We start from the raw sequence: 15,519 nt of genomic DNA on the forward strand, positions 1-15,519 counted from the left end.
AGGTGACCTCAGATGGGGAAACATAGATTAGACCACAACTGGTCTTGGGCAGTTCTGAAACAAAAGTGGTGAACCAAGAAATGTCTTGCACTTGTAAGGGAGAAGTGTGACATTAACCTCTCTTACTGTCTCTTTAGTTCCACTGAAGGCTCTAAGGTGGATCTTTGCAGCAATATACATTTCATGAGTTAAACTATGCCAAATGGAGTCTGCCATTCTGGAAGGTTCTGTGATGAAAGAGGCTGAGCTTGGATCAACAGAGCTGAGGTGAGATGCTTGCTTGCCATCAGCCTGCTCTGTTTCTAAGAGGAGAGCGAACAGGCTGGAAAAGGTAAAAAGGGAAAGAGCTAGAGAGAGTCACCCAAAGGTTGTAGGAATTTGCCTGTCTTTGATGCCATCCCTATGTCTTTATCCTCTCTGATTTGAGTAAATGAGTGCGTAAGATTTTTCTGGAAATTCAATAAAGAAGCTGTTTTCTTTTGGGAAAGATGATGGCTGACTCCATGACATTCTGACCTCTTTCTTCAATGAACAAATTATTTGTCTTAAAAATATCTCCCAACTGACTCCTTCCTCAACCTAATTCTAACAATTAAGTAGTTAGGACAGCAGTTTTCAACCTTCCCAATGCTGCAACCTCTTTAATACACTTCCTCATGTTGTGGTGACCCCCAACTATAAGTTTATTTTCGTTGCTACTTCATAACTGTAATTTTGCTACTGCTATGAATCACAATGTAAATATTTGATATGCAGGATGTATTTTCATTGTTACAAATTGAACATAATTAAAGCATCGTGATTAATCACAAAAACAATGTGTAATTATATATTGGGAAATATTTACTTCTAATTACAAATAAATGGAATTTTCTCTCGAAGCATGGTGTAGCATGGGTAACAGTCTTATTATAACAACAGTAAACTATGTGGCTACATTTTGCAACAGTACACATAAAAAGCCAAAGTCAGCAGGAAGGTTGGGATTGCTTCTTTCTCACCAGATCAGAAATTCTCCCAGCAGTCTTTGCAAAAGCACAATAAAGATCATCATGGAAATGATGTCTACTTCCAAATATATCTACTTTTGTATTCAGACTTGATAAACAACCATGCTGGAAAACTGTGTCTCACGAGGATATATTGTTGGAAATGGAAGAAAAGAGAGCAGTCTTAGACAGAACATGGCATAACTGCAAACACTTGATCCAGAATTGTGTAACTGTTGTTGGAGAGAAATCAGTCCTCACTGCACAGATGTTACTAAGCTCAGTGAACTCCTCTGGGGCTTTCTCGGGAACATCTTCAGCTTTGACTGTGAATGGGCTTCTAGGGTGTCAGGTATAGTCTGAAAATACAGTGAAATTCTGTCTGCAAGCATGTGCAACTGTTCTTCCACACAACTATCATCACAATCCTTAGTCTGGCTCAGTGTCATGGTCTTAAAAAAAACCATGAAAATAAAATTACATGTTGCCTATCAGCTATTTTTTACTTTCACCAATTTTTTTTTCCCAGAGCTGGAGTTTCATTTGGAGTGATTGGATCTTTTCAGACCAATCGAGGTGTGTTGCACTCGGTCCTTGCAATACTGAACTTAACTAGTTCAAGATGGAGAAGATCTCAAGCTTGTTTTCCTGCAATTCACTTTTATCCCAGAAAAGTGCTTTGAGCTGTGGTCTTACTGTCTGATTAATGAGTATTTTGAGTTTGTCATGAAGCTCAAAATGCACTTTAAAATTTTTCATCTCCACAATCATCTCAGCTCAGCAGCAATGTTCCCCAAATATGAAGCTTCAGTGGCTGCTATGTTTTGTTGGGGGTACCTGCGGCTGGTGTCAAGTCTGGCTTTCCCGTGTCCATTACCTTTGCTTCTAAAATAGTTGGTATCCTTGCCTGCAAAACTCCAGTGCTTACTAGAAATGGCATTTTAGTTTGTTCAGCTTCATAGATTTAACTGACAGAACTTCTCTGTAAATAACACACAGCAGTTTCTCAGCTCCTGCTGTAATTGTTGAGGTCCAAACATACTTTAAAAAACCCTCACTACGGTTTCTTTAATTAATGTTCTTCTCTACACGATCTACTGTCATGGGATGGCTTGTTAATGAGAATAACAAAAGAGTAGACTTAATAATACTAAAGATAACACAAAGTATAGTACAATCTATACAGTTTATTAAAGTTTCCTATGATTTACCATTCTCTGTGCTGTTTTCTTTTCCTTTTTTTTTTTTACATACCTGTTACTATCACAAGGTGGCAGTATTCACATTAACCACAGTTGAGCACAAAAAGATCAGCATCCAAATTGTTTCCATAGTGCAGATTTTTTTTTTTTTTTGCAGGGGTTGACAATATTACAGTACATGATCTTACGTCTACCCAGTAATATTATTCATGAGGTGTCTTTTTGCCTCCAATATTGCTGCCTTCGACATAGTAGCTGCTCTCTATGTGACTGGTCTGCACAAGTACATTATGGTGCCAACCCAGTTACCTACACCTTTATTTGCTCAGTGTGTATGTGATGGGTTTGGTGCGATGACATCATCATGCCACGTAATCGTGATTGGGCACATCTTCGTGTGGGCGGGCTGCCTAGAGACAGAAAGAGGAGTGATGTCTCAGTTTCTAAGAGCATTGGAAAAAAATGTATTTTCAGATGGTCTTGGGTGATCACTAAAGGAAGGTCATTTGACCCCTCAAAAGGATCGCAACCCACAGGTTGAAAACCACTGAGTTAGGTCCTTCCATAGAGACTAAGTGAAGATTTAAAGAAAAACAGGCCATGATGATTCATGATTGATCTGAAGCCAATTTTTGAAATTCAGATATTTAATACTTCAAATTTCATTATAAAGCTCCAAGCTATACATGTCAAGATAGTATAAAAATCAGTGAAAAGGCCACATTAAAAAACCACATACTTGAAAAGACATGATGGATGACTGGACATGTTTAACATCATCATGTAGGCATCTGTGTATGTGTGATTTCTGTGTGCAAGTACACATATGTGTTCAGGAGTGTGTGTGTGTGTGTGTGTGTTTGTGTGTGTGTGTGTGTGTGTGTGTGTGTGTGTGTGTGTGTGTGTGTGTGTATGTGTTTCATCTTCAGGAGCTCCTACGACCTCCTTTGAGACAGGGTTTCTTGTTGACTTGGACCTCATCAATTAGGCTAGACTATCTAGCCAGATAACTCCAAAGATGAGCCTGTCTCTGCCTTACAATGCAGGATTACAACACATATTTTAATGAAGATCTGAGAATCAAACTCCATTCCCAGTGTTTACAAAGAGAGATTTAGTCACTGAGCTCTCTGAACAAATACTTTTTATGAAATTCAAATGTTTCAGACAAATTTAAGGGCTATGCAAATATTTGTTTGGCACTCAACTGGACTAATCAAATAAATGCAAACCCATCATTTGGACAAACTGAAAAGTTCCTCAGTTTCACTCAGACTCCCTAATAAAGTCTCTACGAGAAACTATATGTTAGCCTTCGACATCCTATTAGCTGGCATTTTGTGGGAATTGTGGCTTTTCCTAGTCACTAAATTGGGTAATTCAGCAAATGTTCTCCTCAGGCATATCAGTACTTAGTGTGTAATGTCAAAGATGCCCTGTGTCCTCCAAGGAGTGTGCTTTCTGATGTCAAGAGTAAACAAACAAACATGACCTGCGGGAAGACCCAAAATTAATGGTGACATCAATTTAAAACACAGCCCTTGCTCAGTCTCATCTCTGGCCCTGCAACAGATCTCCAGCTGCATCCTCACTTCTACCCTTCCTCACAGCTCCTGAGAGTCCCACAGACCACCTTCTCTTCATACTCATAGCTATACCCCAGCCTCCAACTCCAGCAGGTACCACCTGCTCAAACACAGGCCAACCCTGCCAGAAAGCCAGATAGGCTGATGGCAGAGCTCCTCTCTCTCTATTCCCCCAGACCAAATCCTTTCGTTTCCTTAGTGATACAACTGTAGCCTCCCTTCCCAGCTCCCCACATTTCCTGTGGATCCCACAGACCACCCTCCATTCTCCCTCCCCTGACTCTCTTCTGCATCCCAGCCTCAAACACCTGTAGGAGTTCCCTTTGAATGCACCAGCTGAGCAGGACAGTAAAACATGACACACACAGTTAACGCACTCTCTGAAACTCCACAGAAGAGACAGAAATCAAGGAACAAAACAACTAAGAGAAGAAGAAAAAAAACACACGATCATCTCATTCGAGGTTGAAAACCCTTTGACAAACTCTAACACCTTTTCATGATAAATGTCTTGGACAGATCAAGGATACAACGTGCATACCTAAACACAATAAAAACAATATAACTAAATCCAATAGCCCAACAACAAATTAAATGGAGAGAAACTTAAGGCAATTCCACTAAAATCAGGGACATGAGAAGGCTGCCCGCTCTCTGTATCTATTCAGTGAAGTACTTGGAGTTCTACTAGAGCAATAAGATAACTAAAGGAGATAAAGGAGACAAAAATTGGAGAGGAAGAAGTCAAAGTATTACTATTTATAGACCTCCTAGGACTTAATTACACCTTCAGCAAAGTGGCTGGATACAAAATTAACTTTAAAAAATCAGTAGTCTTCCTTTATACAAATGATAAATGGACTGAAAAAGAAATTAAGGAAACAACATCCTTCACAATAGCCACAAATAATGTAAAATATCTTGGTGTAACTGTAACCAAGCAAGTGAAAGACCTGTGTGAAAAGAATTTCAAGTCTCTGAAGAAAGAAATTGAAGAAGATATCAGAAGATGGAAAGACTCTCCATGCTTGTGGATTGGTAGGATTAACATAGTAAAAATGGCCATCTTACCAAAAGCAATCAATTCAATGCAATCCCCATCAAAATTCCCACACAATTCTTGAAAGAACAATACTCAACTTCTATGGAAAAACGTAAAACTCAGGAGAGCTAAAACAATTCTATACAACAAAAGAACTTCTGGATGCATTAGCACCCTTGATCTCAAGCTGCACTACAGAGCCATAATAATAAAAACCACATGATATTGGCACAGAACCAGACAGGTTGATCAGTGGAATCACATCAAAGAACCAGAAGTAAACTCATAAGCCTATGGACACTTGATTTTTGACAAAAAAAAGCCAAAACTATATAATGGAAAAAAGAAAGCATCTTCAGTAAATGGTGTTGGTCCAACTGGATGTCTACATGTCAAAGAATGCAAATATATCTATATCTATCACCCTGCACAAAACTCAAGTCCATGTGGGCCAAAGACCTTAACATAAAACTAGATACACTAAATATGATAGAAAAGAAAGTGGGGGGTAGCCTTGAATACACTGGCACAGGAGACAAATTCCTGAACAGAACACCAACGGCTCAAGCACTGAGATCAATAAAATAAATGGGACCTCATGGAACTAAAAAGCTTCTCTAAGGCAAGGGACACTGTCAATAGGACAAAATGTCAGCCTACAGAATGGGAAAAGCTCTTCACCAACCCTACATCCAACAGAGGGCTGATATCCAAAATATATAGAGAACTCAAGAGATTAGACATCAACAAGCCAAATAACCCAATTAAAAATGAGGTGCAGAGCTAAACAGCTGACAGAGGAATCTAATGGCTGAGAAACACTTGAAGAAATGTTCAACATCCTTAGTCATCAGGGAAATGCAAATCAAAACAAAGCTGAGGTTCTGTCTTACACCTGTCAGAATGGCTAAGACCAAAAACTCAAGCAACAGCACATGCTGGTGAGGATGTGGAGCAGGGGAGACAATTCCTCCACTGATGATGGAAATGCAAACTTACACAATCACTCTGGAAGTCAATTTGGTGGTCTCAGAAAATTGGGAATAGTTCTAACTCAAGACTCCCTCTACCCCTCCTGGGCACATACCCAAAAGATGCTCTACCATGTCGCAAGGACACTTGTTCCACCATGTTCATAGCAGCTTTATTTACAATAGCCAGAAACTATAAGTAATATAGGCATTCATCAATCAAAGAATGGATAAAGAAAATGTGATAAATTTACACAATGGAATATTACTCAGCTATTAAAACCACTGGCATCAGGAAATTTAAGGACAAATAGACGGAACTAGAAAAGACCGTCCCAAGTGAGGTAACCTAGACCCAGAAAGACAAACATGGTATGTCCTCATAAGTGGGTGTGTGCCATACAATACAGGATAACCACGCTATACTCCACTAACCCAAAGAAGCTAAGTAGCAAGGAGAACCCAAGGGAAGATGCTTGAGTCTCACTTAAAAGGGGAAATAAAATAGACATTGCAGGTGAATGAAGGGAAGGAATGTGGTGAGAGATCAGGTAGGGATCAAGACAGAAGGAGAGAGCACTGGGAGAGACAAGTGGTTGAGGTGGAGGGGTCATCTCTGGAATGAGAAAGCTAGAACAATGGAACCTACTAGGAATCTATGAGGTGACCTAGGTAAGACGCCCAGCAATGGGGATATGGAGCCTGAAAGGCCACTTCCTGTAACCAGACAAGACTTCCAGTGGAGAGATGAGAGCAACAACCCAGCCATAACACCTTTGACCCACAATTTTTCCTGCCTACGAGATGGATTAAAAAGTGTGTGGACTTTAGCCGAAATACCCCACAAAGGGGGAACAGAACCTGTAGAGGCCACATTCAGTGGATAGACATGGCCCTGGTTAAAGGATGGTGCCACCTACACACCTCAAAAATATTAATTAATCCAGAATTCCTCCTGTCAAAAGGAAATGCAGGGACAAAGAGTTGAGCAGAAACTGAAGAAAAGGCCATCCAGAGACTGACCCACCTGGGGATCCAAACCCAGACACTGTTGCTGATGACAAGAAGGACTTACTGACAGGAACCTGGTATAGCGGTCCCCTGAGAGGCTCTGCCAGAGCCAGACGAATATGGATGTGGATGTACACAGCCAAACATTGGACTGAGCATGGGGACCCCAATGGAGAAGTTAGGGGAAGAACTGTAGGAGTTGAAGAGGTTTGCAACCTCATAGGAAGAACAACAATATCAATCAACCAGACCCCCCAAAGCTCCCAGGGACTAAACCACCAACCAAAGAGTACAGGGGCACCACGGGGGGCATGGCTCCAGATGGCTATGTAACAGAGGATGGCCTTATCTGGCATCACTGGGAGGGGAGCCCCTTGGTCCTGTGGAGGCTTGATGACCCAGGATAGGGGAATGCTAGGACACTGAGGCTGGAGTGGGTAGGCAGGTGAGGGAGCACTCTCATAGAGGCAGAGGTTAGGAATGGCCAAGTAACCATGCCATGAGAAAGTCCACTCATGACGCTGCCACTGATATTCTGCTATGCTTGCAAACAGGAGCCTAGCATACCTGTCATCTGAGAGGCTTTACCCAACAGCTGATGGAAATGGATGAAGATACCCACAGCTTGGTATCTCGGGGAATCTGTGGGAGAGAGGAAGGAAGGATTGAAGGAGCCAGAGAGGTCAAGGTCATCACAAGAAAACCTACAGAATCAACTAACCTGAGCCTATAGGGGCCCACAGAGACTGAACCACCAACCAGAGAATATGCATGGGAAGGGCATAGGCCCCCTTCACATATGTAACAGTTTTGCAGCTTGATCTTCATGTGGAATCTCTAACAGCAGCGGCAGGGGCTGTCTGTGACTCTGCCGCCTGCCTTTGGATCCCTTTCTCCTTACTGGACTGCCTTGCCTAGCTCCAATAGAAGAAAAGGCACCTAGTCCTACTGCTTAATATACCAACGTGGGATAACTGACATGGGAGGTCTCCCCTTCTCTGAGGAGACAGAGAGGGAAAATGGAGGAAGGGATATGAGAGGGAGGGATGGGAGAAGAGGAGAGAGGGGAAGCTGTGATTGGGATGTAAAGCTAACAAATAAATTAATTAAAAAGAAGAACATGAAATTGGGAGGGAGGCGAGATGGGGGTGGATCTGAGAGGGGTTGGAGAAGGGGTCAATATGATCAAAACACAATATATGGAATCTGAGGTAATTAATACAATAGTTTTCTGGATCAGAGAGAGAGAGAGAGAGAGAGAGAGAGAGAGAGAGAGAGAGAGAGAGAGAGAGAGAGAGAACATTCTTTTTTGCAATGCTGGAATCTAACCCAGGACCTTTCACTGTACAATTGAGCTACGTCCACTCCCTAAGATCTTCTAAAATACTGAGCTGATCCCATGCTCCCTGACATTCTCGTTAAGTGGTATAGAATGTGGCGTCTGAACAACAGAGTGTTTGAAAGCTCCGTAGCTGGCTCTAATGTGCAGCCCAGCCTGGAAATCACTGTCTTAGCCCCTTCCCTTGGGTGGAACCCAGAACAGGTAGGAGGAGCGAACTGACAAGGTTTAGGTTTTGAGCCAGATCAACTCTGGCTACTTCTGAGACTCCTCGGAGAGCACTTTAAACACAAATGAAACTCAGACTCCACCTCTCAAAGATTCATTTCATCCAACTGGGTTGGCCTGATCTTTGGTGGCTTAAAAATCTCCCCGAAAATGTACTTTTGAAAGGAAATTCTGCACCCACCTCTCTTTGCCATAGGTCATTCATGTTGTAAAACTTTAGTGCCCAGAAGTTCATTTCTTGATCCCTCTATAATAGTTCGGAGATATTGATCCCCAGAGTAAGAAGATTCTCAGAAGTTCACTTTCATCGCAGAAATGTGACCGATGGTGAGGGCAAAGTGGCCTTCTTCTCCAGAACTTCCCCACAGAAGGTGCCTGACATTTTCCACTTCCACTGCCACCCCACTTCCCTCCATGACTCCTTGAGCCTTTGCACTCACTCTGCCTCCCTTCCAGCCAGGAGAGTTTGACCTATAGTTGGCAAGAAGCATTCAGTCTGGAATTTGCCCTGTGAATGGGTTCCTCGTGGAAGAGAGAGCAGAAGACCATGACATTATCCCATGTGACATTTGACTGTTCTCCGCAATGCAGACCTGAGGTCGTTTCAAACCCACATCATAAACCAAGCACACATCATGACCTCATAGAGATCAGGCTCAGGCTAGAATGATGGTTTCAAATTGTGCTGCTTGGGCCATCTTATTAAAAAGAAATCACCAGGCCAAACTTTCTGCATTTTGGACAGAATACAGTGCACAGGTAGGAGTCCTGAGTCCAGAATAGCATTGAGGTTGAGAATTTCACATTATGCAATGACTGGCATCTACATGATCTGACCCTAAGAAAAGACAACATAAGAGAGCCATCTAGAAAATGTGCTCAGGCTTAGCTTTCTGGAGGATCCCTCCTCTGGATTCTCTACTAGTGTGGCCTTATGTCATCTACAACACACATGAGAATGGGTGGCGCAATCTAGCCATCAAAACAAAATGTATCACAATAAAATACTTGATGCTTTAAGTGAGTTTATGGTTTCTCATTGGGATGTATTCGCCAATATCCTGTGGCACAGGTGGAGGTTAGGCACAGCTACCAGGTTTTCATAACAGCTTATGTAATGCCTTTTAGCCCCAAACTATAGATATTGCAGCAGATAAAGCTCATTTGCAGAGACAGATGTTCCAGGGGTCTAGATCGCAGTAAGTTAGTCTCTTATGACGTTGGACTTCTGCAATAAGCCCAGGGTGTATAAGCAGCTTTAGTCTCAGAGTGGGAAACTTGCCTAATTTCAGGCATTTCAAAACATCCTACAAAGATCTCTCTGGCAGCTGACAATTGAATTTAGGATGGTGTCACCTAAGCCACAGTGAACAGCATAAGAGAGTTCAGAAAGCAGGAAATGCCCCGCCTAGCTGGAGTGCAGGAAATGTGCGTGAGCAGGATTGAGAATGTGAGGAAGCTGAAGCAAGCAGAGACTCCTTGAAGGGTGGGACCCCATCACCAGTGTCGTCTGTAAGCACGTGGGAAACATTTTTACACTCTGTCTTAGTCAGGGTTTCTATTACCGTGAAGAGATGTATGACCATGAACACTCTCATCAAGGAGAACATTTCACTGGAGCTGGCTTACAGTCTCAGAAGTTTAGTCCACTATCATCACGGCAGTAAACGTGAGCACGGCAGGCAGACACGGGGCTAAAGAAGGTGCTGAGAGCTCTACATCTCGATCAGCAGGAAGGGAGAGAGACACTAGGCCTGGCTTGAGCGTTTGAAATCCCAAAGCTCACCCCAGAGACACACTTCCTCCAACCAGGCCACACCTCCTAAATCCACTCTGTAAAGGCCAGGCACTCAAGTGTATGAGCTTATGGGGTTTATTCCAATCTAAACCACCACTACACGCCACACTAGTCAACTGAAAAATTAAAACAAATATTAAAAGGTATAATGTTTTTCTCTTTAAGCTAATAAAAATTCAAGACTGGCAAAACTTGATACTGACAAGAGCTTAGGCTCAGAGTTAATCCCACAGGCTGTTGGGAGAATGGCAGTAGGACAGGAAGAGCAAAAGCTTTATACATGTAGACCTACACACGAATGCACACACGTGCACTATGCATGAGACATGTAAACTGGTATATCTCTGTTCTAGTTTGCTTTCTGTTGCTGTGGCAAACACGATGACTAAAATCAACCTGGGGAGGAAAAGGTTTCATTGGCTCTCGGCTTACAGTCCACCATCAGGGAACTTAGGACAGGAAACCAACAGAGAAACCAGGAGAGGAACTGAGCAGAGATTCTGGAGGAACAACCGCCTAGTGTCGTACCTTCTCTAGCGCATGCGCAGTGAATATTTTATTCAACCCAAGTCTACCAGAGGCTAGCACAGTCCACAGTCCTAGGTCTTCCTACATCAATTAGCAATCAAGAGAGTGCAGCACGGGCGTGACACAAGCCAACCTGACGAAGACAGTTCCTCAGCTGAAGTTCCCTCCTGCCTGAGTGACCCCAAGTTATATCAGGTGGATAATAAATATCAATATGATCTGCGTATGAACATGTAAGACTATGTGTGTGCTATCTATGTACATTCACGCATGTATACATTCACATGTAAAACCAGATGTGTACTATCAATGTCTGTGTCCTCACACATGCACTGACACACTTTGGTCCATTATTTCCTCTCTATTTAACATACTCCGGTGAATAAAGAGTTAAAATAAATATTTAGCAGAAATATTTATAATACGAAGCTATAAACAGCAAAGAACACATCAGCAATAGATCCAGGGGGATGACAGGAAGCTGTCACTTATACACTGCTGGCAGACACGAGTCTACCCCCTTCCCAACCCACTAGGGTTTATTCATGTTCCCATCTGTATCAGGCCCTCCCACTACGTGACTTGGCACGGAGGGAAGCCCCTCTCCAGAAGGACACATTCAAGTCTATAGATGCTAAGGAGAGACGCATGGCTTTGCTTAGCAGAAGCCTCCACATCTTCTTGGTGAGACTCACGGACTGAGCATTCTGATGTAAAAGCATTGCTCATTCAGAAAGACATCTGGTTTATAGTCACTAAAGCAAGCGACCTATGTAACTTTATTTTTAAAAAATATTGATATTCAATGAAAAAAGTACAGAATATACACAAAACCTTAACTGCTTTTCTCTAGGCACTAGCACTACATACAGTGTTTTCTTCTGCCTGCCTTTAAATACCCTATTCTCTCTACAATGACTATATATTTATCATGCAATTTTTAGGGGGAAAAATGAATAAAACATATGCAAAAAAGTAGACTAAACTAGACATTATGTGGAGAGAGCCTAAGTTTGGGGTCCCCATTAAATTCCTGCCCCTCAGAACTCAGAGAATCCTTCAGAAGAGGAGTCAGAAAGATCCTAAGAGTCAGAGGGAATAGAAGACACCAAACTCTTTCTAAGTCAACTAAGGAAGACACGCATGCCTCACAGACTGAGGCAGCAAGCAAGAGTCTACATGGCTTACACCAGGCCCCCTGTGTGTGTATGACAGCTTTTAGCTTAGTGCTTTTATGGAAACAAGTGGCTCTCTGACTCTATTGCTTGGTCTTGGGACTCTTTTCGTCCTGTTGGGTTGTCATGTCCAGCTACTACATGAAAGTTTTCACTTCCTCTTATCACATTTCAGTTTGTCATGTTTGGTTTTTATCTTTTAGACGCCTGTTCTTTTCCAGTGAGAGACTGAAAGGGAGTGGATCTAGAGGGGAGGGCAGGTGGGGGTGGGGACTGGGAGGAGTGGAGAGAGGGGAAACTATTATCAGGATAAGGTATATGAGAAAAAAATCTAATTTTAATTTTTAAAAAGTAGGCTAATCTTACCTATGAAAATAAAATTATATTTCACATTGTTTCCTATAAAATATTGAAATCAGTGCTTTCAAAATGGCCAACTTAATAGCAAACAAACATGTCTTTGGGTTTTTTTTTTTTTTTAAGGGAATTGTTCATTGCAGACTTTTTTTTTTTTAATAAAAGCCACAGAGACACAATTGAAAGCTTGTAAGTCATGCATGATGATGTCGGTGACTGATTCTGTAACTGGCTTTAGCCTCGTTTTAATCTAAAATAACTGAATTTAATCCTTTACTAATGAGAGAATGCAATTTCAACTGACCCCTTTTCTGCATCTGGGTAAGTTTTAGCTGCCAAAATCCGTTTTCTGGCTGGGTTGAATTGTCCTAAGATATTTAGGAGAAATGTATTTTAAGCACGCTCACTTGTTTTGCTGAGCTACATTTTCATGGCTAGTCTGTTTCGTGATTGTGTCAAACAACTAGAAAAGCATGCACATGTTTCCTTAATACCCACGTGTGACTACCTTAACCACCGCTTAATTGATTATTCTCATTAGCATGTAAGTACAATCAGGTGCCACAGTAACAGCAAATAGTTTCAGGTTCTTTTTTTTTTTTTTTTTTTTTTTTTTTTTGGTTCTTTTTTTCGGAGCTGGGGACCGAACTCAGGGCCTTGCGCTTCCTAGGTAAGCGCTCTACCACTGAGCTAAATCCCCAGCCCCTAGTTTCAGGTTCTTAAAAACTATATTTTCATGAACTATTTGGAATTTTCATATATTTTGATCACATTCATCTCCTCTTCTCCGGCTTCTCCCAGATCCACCCCACCTCCTACCTGCCTACCCACATGTCCTCCATAATTTTTATTTTTAAACCCATGGAGTCCAATTTGTATTGCTCAGATGCTCTGGGCTGTGGTTAAAGAAAACCGACTCTCCCTCTGCCAGCAGCCATCAAATGCTGCGAGCTCCTCAGTTAGAGGTGGGACTTCATTCCCACCCCTCTCTCCTCAGGCTGGATTTTGTCTAGCTTGAGTTTGCACAGGTCTAATGCATGTTGTCACAACTACTGAGGCTTCATGTGTGAAACTGCCTCTCTGTATCCAGAAATCACTGTTTCCTTGTAGTTATCCCAGCCTCTGGGTCTAAAATCCTTTCCACACTTCTTCCTTGAAGATCACTGAGCCTTGATGAGGGGAAGAGGTATTCAAGTTTCTTAATTTGCAAATAAAATATGTTTAATTTTTTAAGACAATTCTGTTTTGCATATGCCACTGTTCCTAGTGGTGAATCTTGTAAAGAATTTCCAAGCAAAATTCTCTCTTCTAAAAAAAAAAAAATCAAGTCTAAACTAAAAGGCCAAATTCTTGGTGCCTCTGCTGTATTTAATAAGCCGAGAATAATAATAGAGAAGACGTTTCCAACAATTATTCCCTTTGATCCTGACTTTGCTGCAAAGCCCTGCCTTTGGAGACTGTCCTAATTAAATTACTTCAAGCCTTCCCTGCAAAGTTCCATGCTGAATTTCTTCAGGACAACAAACTTTGAGAATCCTGCCACTTAATTTCACCATTCCCAAACCCTGAGGTAATTTCCTCATTGCATGTGTGGTAACGGAGGGCAGAAGAGCAGCTCCAGATGCTGAGGGTTCATTTCTCCTCTGCTGGGAATTTCCCCTGCCTTGGAAAGTGTGACACGAGCCATCTGGGGTCCTCAGTTCAGTCTGTATCTCAGGATAGGGAGACTGGAATCTACCCTCAGATGGGGGGGGGCGGTTGGGGGTAGAGGAACTAATCCATCTACAGCTGCCTTGGAAGAGCCCACTAAAGATATAGCACTTTCCCCAGCCTCTGCCCCAGACTCCAGAAAAGGTCCAGGCTAATCTGTGGTTACTAGGAGGTCCCTACTCAAACAAGTAGGACCTCGCTTTAGGAAGAAAGCATACAAAACTAAATTACACCAGTAGAAAGGGCCAAACTGTAAGTCTTGAATTCCCAATGCTAGCTTACCCTAATCAAAACAAGCACCCCACTTTACTTAAGGTCTAACTCCCAACGAAGATAACCAAGTCGTCTTCAGTGTGGGCATTTTCTGATAGTTTAATTATGGGCATTTATATAAATACAGAAGCAGATCCAAACACTGTCAGGATTTCGACCGAAGAAGAGCAAGGGAAGGAGTCATTTAAGGTCCTGCCTCCCCACGTTTGGAAAATTACGTGCAAAGTGTGAGCTTTGCTGTCTTTTGTTATCCGTGATAGCTAAATGTGGATTCCCACCATGGACTGTCACCCTCTCTAACCGTGAAAGGATTTCTAGAGTATCTGAAAGCATCCCACATGGTCAGAAAAATTGTAACAACATAAAACTATTACCTAGAAAAGCTAGATGAGAGTCATTGCTACAAAGTGCTCCTTAACTTTCAATAATTTAACGCACATTGTCTTCATTGGGCTCTACTACTCCATTTTCGGAATTCATTTTAATAGCGTTGTATCTTTATCTCCTATGTCATTTTCGAGGCATGCATTATTCCATAATATAAACATCTTTACTCCCTGATTCAGTTCCGGCTTGTTGTTAATGTGATAACCTGAGCCCAAGAGAGATCTCCCCAAGCCCACAGTCAGTCAGACCTGAAAGCTTTAGCTATTTATGTTTCTAGCCACTTCCTCTGAAACACTGCTGGCTGGAAGTTCACATCTACACTTATCACAGGAATAGCGATTGAACGGATGCGCGTCCTGGGATCTTTCTGTGGAAAACAAACATCTGATCCCAGCAAATGTGGCCACACTCGAAATCCTCGCAGCACCAGTAAAAGAACTCAGGATAGAACTTGTCCAAAAGAATAAATCCCTGGAAGGGAAATCTTAATGAATCCACACACATCATCAAACCGCTGACCTTGTTTTAAAAGTCTTTGTCTCCTGTGTCCAAACTTGCAGATAGCTATGGATCCTAGGTACCACGTTCAGAAATCAAAGATCATAAAAACTTGAGCTTTTAGATGAATAAAAAGGAAAATTCACAGCCCATCTGTGGTACCACAAAAAAAAAGTCTTTTACAGCATGAAATTTCCTCACACAGCATCTCAGAGGAAGAAATTAGTGGGGTTTGTTTATACTCATCTGTGAGATTGAGGATAGACAAGTCCTCATTTCAGCTGCCATTCAGATGCATTGTTGGGAGGAATAGTTTATCATAGTGTTAGCTGTGGAATTCATGATCTGTCTGCGTGTGTTCTGTGCCTGGTACCAATCACAAGATGATTAGATCCATAGAACAGCTCACGTGGAGAGTGAGTGCT

The 15,519-nt window shown here is 42.0% G+C and overlaps 1 pseudogene; it reads left to right on the forward strand.

The window, feature by feature from the left end:
- The first annotated feature begins 12,513 nt into the window (after positions 1–12,513).
- The window catches only part of Lamb2-ps1 (laminin subunit beta 2, pseudogene 1), a 114,615-nt pseudogene continuing 111,609 nt past the window's right edge, over positions 12,514–15,519 (forward strand).

The sequence above is a fragment of the Rattus norvegicus genome, chromosome 6, assembly GCF_021556685.1.
Source record: "Rattus norvegicus strain SHRSP/BbbUtx chromosome 6, alternate assembly SHRSP_T2T, whole genome shotgun sequence".
NCBI classification, from domain to species: Eukaryota; Metazoa; Chordata; class Mammalia; order Rodentia; family Muridae; genus Rattus; species Rattus norvegicus.